The 8568-nt window shown below is 31.8% G+C and overlaps 4 non-coding genes across 4 annotated transcripts; 3 read left to right on the forward strand and 1 right to left on the reverse strand.

Moving 5' to 3' along the window:
* The first annotated feature begins 2263 nt into the window (after positions 1-2263).
* Positions 2264-2337, forward strand: TRNAW-CCA (transfer RNA tryptophan (anticodon CCA)). Its single transcript has one exon. It is a non-coding gene; the product is annotated as a tRNA-Trp (tRNA).
* Positions 2338-2692: 355 nt separating this feature from the next.
* On the forward strand, positions 2693-2781 carry TRNAS-GCU (transfer RNA serine (anticodon GCU)). The gene has a single exon. It is a non-coding gene; the product is annotated as a tRNA-Ser (tRNA).
* A 1294-nt stretch (positions 2782-4075) lies between these two features.
* Positions 4076-4148, forward strand: TRNAQ-UUG (transfer RNA glutamine (anticodon UUG)). The gene has a single exon. It is a non-coding gene; the product is annotated as a tRNA-Gln (tRNA).
* Positions 4149-7219: 3071 nt separating this feature from the next.
* TRNAC-GCA (transfer RNA cysteine (anticodon GCA)) lies at positions 7220-7290 on the reverse strand. Its single transcript has one exon. It is a non-coding gene; the product is annotated as a tRNA-Cys (tRNA).
* Between the last annotated feature and the right edge of the window lie 1278 nt (positions 7291-8568).

An 8568-nucleotide genomic window follows, 5' to 3' on the forward strand; every position in this document is an offset into this window, starting at 1 on the left:
ATTTATTTCCTCCCATTCACTAAATAAAAAGTGAGCCCATTTACCTATATGCTATACTGGATTTGTAATTTCATTTGATATGGGCACTGATTAATTAATCTATAGCTCAATAATTGATTCCGATCAATCATACATCTGACATTATTAATGGGATGTCAATAGAATTATTTATTCCTGATTTGTCAAAAATTAGAAATATTTTGTTTATTAGATATTCTTTAATCGGAGCTCAATCTGAATAATCGTAGAAATGATTTAATCATAAAATTTGTCCATAGTTTCTTCAGACATATTAAGTTAATATGCTTAGCTCGGAATTGTTTGAATTGTTAAATCTTCAACAACGGATATTGGTAAATGTCCTAAAGCAATGTGATCATAATTTAATTCATGGCGATCATAGGTCGAAAGTCCATATTCTTCAGTCATCGCTAGACAATTGGTGGGGCAATATTCGACACAATTTCCACAAAAGATACAAATTCCAAAATCAATACTATAATTTTCCAATCATTTTTTCCCCATATCTATTCCGACTTTCCAATCCACAACAGGTAGATTGATCGGGCATACACGGACGCATACTTCACAAGCAATACATTTATCAAATTCAAAGTGGATCCTCCCGCGAAATCGTTCTGATGGGATCCATTTTTCATAGGGATATTGAATAGTAATAGGTAAACGATTCATGTGATATAAGGTAACCATAAAACCTTGCCCAATGTATCTCGCAGCCTGTATTGCTTGTTCACTATAATTCATAAACCCAGTTACCATGGAGAACATGTGTAAAATCTCCTCGAATAATCATAGAAATTTCTTTCTCTTCATAGATTTGATCTATCAAATTTGGATATATTGCAAAATTGATAAGACCCTCTTCACGAAGAAAAGAGAGTTAGTTATAATAAAATAAGTTGGAAAGAGGCTGTTAGTAAAAAATTACCCAAAGCAATAGGTAAAAGAAATTTCCACCCAAGATCCAATAATTGGTCCATTCTTATCCTAGGCAAGGTCCATCTTGCCGTGATAGAAATAAATAAGAACAGATAGGCTTTAGCTATAAAGAAATCAATATCTTCAATATATATTTCTATTTCTGGGCAGAAATGTTAGATTCAATCTATTTTTTGATTTCTCCATGAATGGTATGCTTGTAACAAGAAGGACAAAATTTTTTTAATTCCAATCGATTAGGAGTATTGCGGCGATTTTTTCGAGTCGTATATCTGGAAATACCCGTTGATTTTTTTTCAACACTGTCTTGGGTACAACTAGTACATTCTAAAGTAATCGTTATTCTTACATTTCCACCCTTGGCCATATAACTTACTTTTGGTATTATATGTACTTCTTTTCAATTTGGAAAAAAAAAAGAGAAGAAAGAGAAAGGGATAGAAGTTGTCTTAAAAATGATTAAAGATTTTATTACTTAATTCATTCTCGTAATAAAATCTTTAATTAAGATTTTCAAGTAGTTTACTATTTGAGGAACTTTTGGATCTATATTTTTACTTTTATCTTAATCCTAACTTCACCCTCACCTTCTAAAATTTTCTTTATCCAATAAGAAAAGGAAATGAATCTAACATCATTTTTTTATTTTGGGTTCGCAGGAAAGCAAAAAAAATGAAAGTCAAAAAAAGGGAAAAGTCAGAGCATCTGGGAAAAAACGATTTATCTCAATTAATAAACTGGATAAAAATACCAAGCATAAAGTAGCTAACACAGGCGCTGTGGAAAGATATGTTTTTATATCTTGCATTGTTCGTAAGTTCTCCTTCTCAAGAATGATAGATATATCATATGGTCAACTACACCCGTAGTTTACGACTATCTGCAAACAGATATTTGTATTTGGTACAAATTATTTTTTTTTTTTACAATATGATATGAATGATAGTAATAACTATGTAATAGTAAGTAATCAAGTACTGTCAATAAATAGACATCTTTTACATTATATCTTCCGTATATACAGTCTATTCACGTGCGAAGGTAGATAAATGTGGAAAACAAAATTCAATATTTTTAATATAAAATATTGAATAAAAAATACTCACGATTAAAAGGGATGTAGCGCATCTTGGTAGCGCGTTTGTTTTGGGTACAAAATGTCGCAGGTTCAAATCCTGTCATCCCTACCCTTTTTTTATGCTAAATCTTCCATAAAAAAAGTAAAAAGTCGAGTGATAGTTATTTAATTCAATGAAACATCGAAATAATCTTTTCTTTCAAGAAAAAAAAAAAAGAAGAAAAAGCGCTCTTAGTTCAGTTCGGTAGAACGCAGGTCTCCAAAACCTGATGTCGTAGGTTCAAATCCTACAGAGCGTGATCCTGTGTTTTTTTTTCTTTTTTCTGATCGATCTTCTTGTCACTTAGACTGAAAAAGCTAATGGAATCTGATCCCTCAGAATCAGTAGGAGACCCATTCATAATATGGTTCTAAATCAAATATCCAATTTATCGCCGCGTCGGTACTGTAAATATGCAGTTACAAATAATCCAGCCAAAGTTATAGGAATTAGACCTAACACAATTCCGGATAACAAAACTTCAATCATATTTTTTTTATTATGAAAAAGAATAGGTAAGGATTAATAGCTAATCTACATAGTACCTCAAATTGACTTGGAATCTCAATTCTTTATTTAGTGAAATGCTATATTCATTTTAGATCTGCCATCTAGGAGAGATGGCTGAGCGGACTAAAGCGGTGGATTGCTAATCCGTTGTACAAACTATTTTGTACTGAGGGTTCGAATCCCTCTCTCTCCGTTCAGTCTGAGATTACTCCTCAAAACCTATTAAGGGATTTTGACAAAATCTACTTTCTAATCTTTTTTTCTATTCTTTATGCCCAGGATTTCATCCTGGATCGTTTGATAGGAATCCAAAGATAAAGAGAGAAACAAAAAATATCACTACTGTGTAAACGAACAGCTTAAGAGTAAGCATTATGTAATCTCCAAAATTATTCTTATTAGAAAACGGAATAGATCATCAATTTTTGTATCATATATTGGCTATTGGCATTGGGTGAGCAAAGAAAAAAAGAAGATTCAAAATTGAATCTATTCTGTTTCTCTTTTCTTCTTTGCTCAGAATTCAACAGGATAAATAGGAATTCGAATACTAATTAAACTACCCTAAACTTGTTTAAGATTATCACAATCAACAAAACAATAGAAACAAGTACAGTCTATGTCTAAAATAGAAGAAAATTTGGAATAGATAAATTATCATCTTTACTCGTTTTTTAAATAGAATATTGAAAGATATGTTATCTTCTAATAACATATTCTAATCACTAGCTAATCACCCAAACTGCAACTGTGATGCCATTGATATTGACTCAAGTTATTTTGATCTGTTGAGAATAGATGTATCACAAAATAAACATCAGAACGAGGAAAAAGACTGTTACATCAATTTAGTTAATGAAAATGATCCAATTAGAAATAGTTAAATTGTAACAACTAACTAATCATAAAATGATAGAAAAAAAAGATGTTTTTTCCATATCAAGTGATACAAACAAAAATGAATAAAAACTTAGATTATCGTTATCGAAAACTTACGGCAGCTTGCCAAGCAAAGGCTAATAAAAAAAAGAACAGAGGGATAATGGGCATTACATTAACAATTGGATCAAAAATTGCATAAGCTTCAGGCAATTTGGAAAAAAAGGGATTATTCAAATGAAAAGCGGCATCGTCTAGACAAATATGGAAGTTGAGGATAACTGACATTTTGATTCTCCGATGAATAATGTAAAGATCTAAAAGTATTTGGCCAATCAATCGAATTGTTCGACAAGATTAGACTTTTAGTTTTCGAGTTGGAAGGGATCATTTATTTATACAATATTTTACCTATTCTGATAGGGAATGACCAATGAATGTATATTCTTGTTTCTTTTTAGGTTCCCCTATAGTTAGATATCTGATTAACTCCAGAATCTATGCCCCTCCGGTTATGCATAATTGCATAACGAATCGAATTATAATAATGCAATTCAGATTCAAAACATTGCGTCAATTTATCTTAATGGATTATTATAAAACAATAATGGGGCGTGGCCAAGCGGTAAGGCAGCAGGTTTTGGTCCTGTTATTTCGAAGGTTCGAATCCTTCCGTCCCAGGTGGAACAGTATTATTGAATTGAAAAAAAAAAAGACTTATAGAAGGAAAAGATGATTTCGATAAGATTCTAAATAGAGAAAGGGATATTTTTGCGGTGTAGAATTGGAATACAGATCAAATTGAGATAGAGATAAAGTGAAATTAGCCTATTGGATGTATGCTGGTCCTGCTCATATGGGAACCCTACGAGTAGCTAGTTCTTTCAAAAATGTGCATGCCATTATGCACGCTCCTCTAGGAGATGATTATTTCAATGTCATGCGTTCTATGTTAGAACGTGAAAGAGATTTTACTGCCGCAACTGCTAGCATAGTAGATCGTCACGTACTAGCACGTGGATCTCAAGAAAGAGTTGTGGATAATATTCTCCGGAAAGATAAAGAGGAACACCCTGATCTTATTATATTGACACCTACATGTACCTCTAGTATTTTGCAAGAAGATTTACAGAACTTTGTGAATAGAGCATCCATAATTTCTGATTCCGACGTCATTTTTGCAGATGTTGATCATTATCAAGTAAATGAAATTCAAGCAGCGGATAGAACTTTAGAACAGGTGGTTCGATATTATTTAGATAGATGTCATAGACAAGAAAAATGGGATCAATTTCTCACAAATGTGCCTTCTGTCAATATAATTGGAATTTTTACATTGGGTTTTCATAATCAACACGATTGTCGTGAATTAAGACGTTTATTACGAGATCTGGATATTGAAATTAATCAAATAATTCCTGAAGGAGGATCTGTAGAAGATCTTAAAAAATTACCAAAAGCTTGGTTCAATTTAATTCCTTATCGTGAAGTGGGATTAATGACAGCGGTATATTTAAATAAAGAATATGGGATGCCTTACATATCTATAGCTCCCATGGGAGCTGTAGATATGGCGGAGTGGATCCGCCAGATTCAAAAAAATGTGAATACGTTGACTCTTAGTTCATCGAATAAAAGAGTGGATTATGAACCTTATATCGACGGACAAACTCGATTTGTTTCCCAAGCTGCTTGGTTTTCAAGATCTATTGATTGTCAGAATTTGACGGGTAAAGAAATAGTTGTTTTTGGTGATACAACTCATGCTGCTTCAATCACTAAGATACTTGTTCGAGAAATGGGGATTCGTGTCAGTTGTGCAGGTACTTATTGCAAACACGATGCGGAATGGTTCAAAGAGCAAATTCAAGGTTTCTGCGATGAAATACTGATCACAGATGATCATGCTGAGGTAGGAGATATGATCGCTCACACGGAACCATCTGCAATATTTGGTACTCAAATGGAATGTCATATTGGTAAACGTCTTGATATTCCGTGTGGAGTTATTTCTGCACCAGTTCATATACAAAACTTTCCTTTGGGATACCGACCTTTTTTAGGTTACGAAGGTACTAATCAAATAGCTGATTTAATTTATAACTCATTTGCTCTGGGTATGGAGGACCATCTTCTAGAGATTTTTGGTGGTCATGATACTAAAGAAATAATATCCAAATCTATATCTACGGATATAGGCCTAATTTGGAATCCTGAAAGTCGACTAGAATTAAGTAAAATTCCTCGTTTTGCCAGAGAAAAGGTGGAAAGAAATACTGAAAAATTTGCACGACAAAAGGGGATTGAAACCATTACTGTCGTAGTAAGATAGATCTATGTTAGGAAGAATACCGTGTATAGATTTACGCTCTGCGTTCATCTCTCATATTTTTGTTTGCTCATCAATTTTTTACTAGACCCTTTTTGGTTTTTGACTATTATCAAAACCATCTATCTCTATATAGATAGATCCTGTTCTAATATATAATAGACATTAACATAAAAAAGAAATATTTGATTGAGACAAACATTAATGAAATTTTTTTTTTACAAAAAAAAGAGATACTGTATGAGATCAAATCTCGAGTTATTTTAAAACGAAGCGAAAATCAATCATGGAAGTAAATAACCTTGCATTTATTGCTATTCTATTATTCATTGCAGTGCCCACTGCTTTTCTAATCGTCATTTACGTGCAAACGAAGCCTCAAAGTGAACTAGAGTGATTACTTAGAATCTAGAATTAGTCTAAATCGTCACTATAAAAAAGTTATAGCGGTCAGTAGATTTTTTTGAGAAGAAGTAGTTACAAAAAAAAATTCGTTTATACCACTTATATACAGATTTTGGATAAGTAGATCTAAATTCTAATTTGTCTCGTGGGAACTAGACATAATTTCTTACATATCTCTGGAAAAATTGATGTAAATAAAAACATAGGTGTTATTTTGATTTGAATAATATTTTTTAGAAATATTGATAATACGAATACGCATTGTTTACTATTCCATAGTAATATACAAAATTGTATATCGTAAAGGCAAAAAATTGATATGGAAAAGACAGAGCAATAATGCTCCATATGCTTTAACAGATGTATAGTGAAAAATAGTATGGTTCGCTATATAAAACTCTACTTCATATTTTCTAAATATGAAGTAGAATTTTATTTCTAACATGATCAATTTGATATTATAAATCATCTCGTTGATAATTTAATCTAATGATAGATAAATAAATAATTAATGATAGTAATGATTTAATCATCGTAATAATCATTGTTTATTTGTTTTTAACAGAACGATTAAACACAGAAGGACTATTCAAATTCTATTAAATTCCACTTCTACCCCATACTACGAGTGAAAGAGAAAAAGTAAAAACTACCATTAGAGCAGCCCAAGCGATACCGACTATATCCATACGAATCCCTCTCTTTTTAAAAACTTAAAAAAAAGTAAAAAAAAAAAAACAAATAATAATATCATTATTGATTCTTGATGATAATGGAACTATTCAAAATAGTGCAAAGTGGGAATCTTCTACCTTCCTATTCTAAAAGGATGAGTCGATAGTAGAGGCTTCTCAAAATTTTTTATTGTAACTAATTACTATAAACTACCTATCAGATCAGACATTAACGATAAAATTCAATTTTATTTGCTATATTAGCAATAGCACCTGAAGCTACACAAGTTGTCTCCAAAAGACATGGATACAAATAGAGACTTTTGTATTTGTTTAGACTACCAAGGCGACACCCAGATTTGAACTGGGGATCGAGGATTTGCAGTCCCCTGCCTTACCACTTGGCTATGTCGCCATCCCCATATCTAGTTTATCCTAAGGTAAAACTCTATTTTGCTTTATTTATCGGAGATGATATGTAAGGTATTTCACGTATTCTTGTTTATCTAACTAATCGATTATGATAGATCGGATCAAATTTATCAATTTTATTTTCTACAGTACTTTGGCGTGACATGAGTGTGAAAAAGGTTCATAAATTTATTTCATAAAGACTAATCATTACTTATTTCGGCTTTTTAACTCCATATTGTAGGGTAGATCTCTAAAGGTATCAAAGATCTCCCTCCAAACCGTACATACGACTTTCGTCGGATACGGCTTTCCACATGATTCTATTTGCATATATAGAAGATATTCATTCTTATGCATAGAATTATGTTTACTCATTCTCAATTGAGTATCCGTTTCCTTTCTTTTGCTATGATTAGAAATCTTGTATTTTCTATATCTATATGATTAGGTCCTTAGGTTTAAAACAGAGTATAAAAAAGGAAAAGGTGTTTTAAATCAATGCTATTTGAATTGAGTCTGCTCCAAAAAAGTCAAGACATTTCCAATTTTATGTTAACACACACTAAGTAAGGGAAAACTTATAAAATGAATTAAATATTAAACCTTAGACATATATTATCCTTATTGTTTTAGCCTGCTCTAGTCCCCTTAGAAAACGTTCGTTATTGGGTTAGCCATATACTTTACATGTTTTTAGCAATTGACATGGCATCATCATAAAATGATACAAATCTTAGATAAGAATATACAACGCACTAGAACGCCCTTGTTTCCGGTTTTTGACTAAGACAGCATTATTAAATAGTTCCAATAATTCCATGTAATTTTTTCCATTATCAAAGACGTCAATAATAAATTCAATTATCGGTTTTTTCTCATTTAATGTTTGTTTGGATTCAAGATTAGGAATTGATTTAGATTTTGTGCCATTTTCATTAAGCTTGTCCCAAACATTTTCATTAATCTTGGCCCAGAGAATCTTCGAACGATTCATATTCTCCGAGATAAACTTATTAATTCCAGTATAATTAAATTGATTGGGATCCCCAAACCAACCCCAATGTTGAATAGTCGATAATTCAATTGGATCTAACACTCTCTTTTTAAAATTGTTTTGTTTGGAAATGGACAAGAGATATTCTAATCTTTGTTGAAAGTATTCGATCTTTTTGGATAATACAAAAGTGTTTAAAAAATTTGGATTTCTAATCTGAACAGGTCGAAAAATAGGGCGATCCAAACATTCTTTCTGACACATTATCCAACTTGATGAATGCTG

Source organism: Cupressus sempervirens, chromosome 7 (genome assembly GCF_028749045.1).
Source record: "Cupressus sempervirens isolate cs-2001-9-10 chromosome 7, ASM2874904v1, whole genome shotgun sequence".
Taxonomy (NCBI): Eukaryota; Viridiplantae; Streptophyta; class Pinopsida; order Cupressales; family Cupressaceae; genus Cupressus; species Cupressus sempervirens.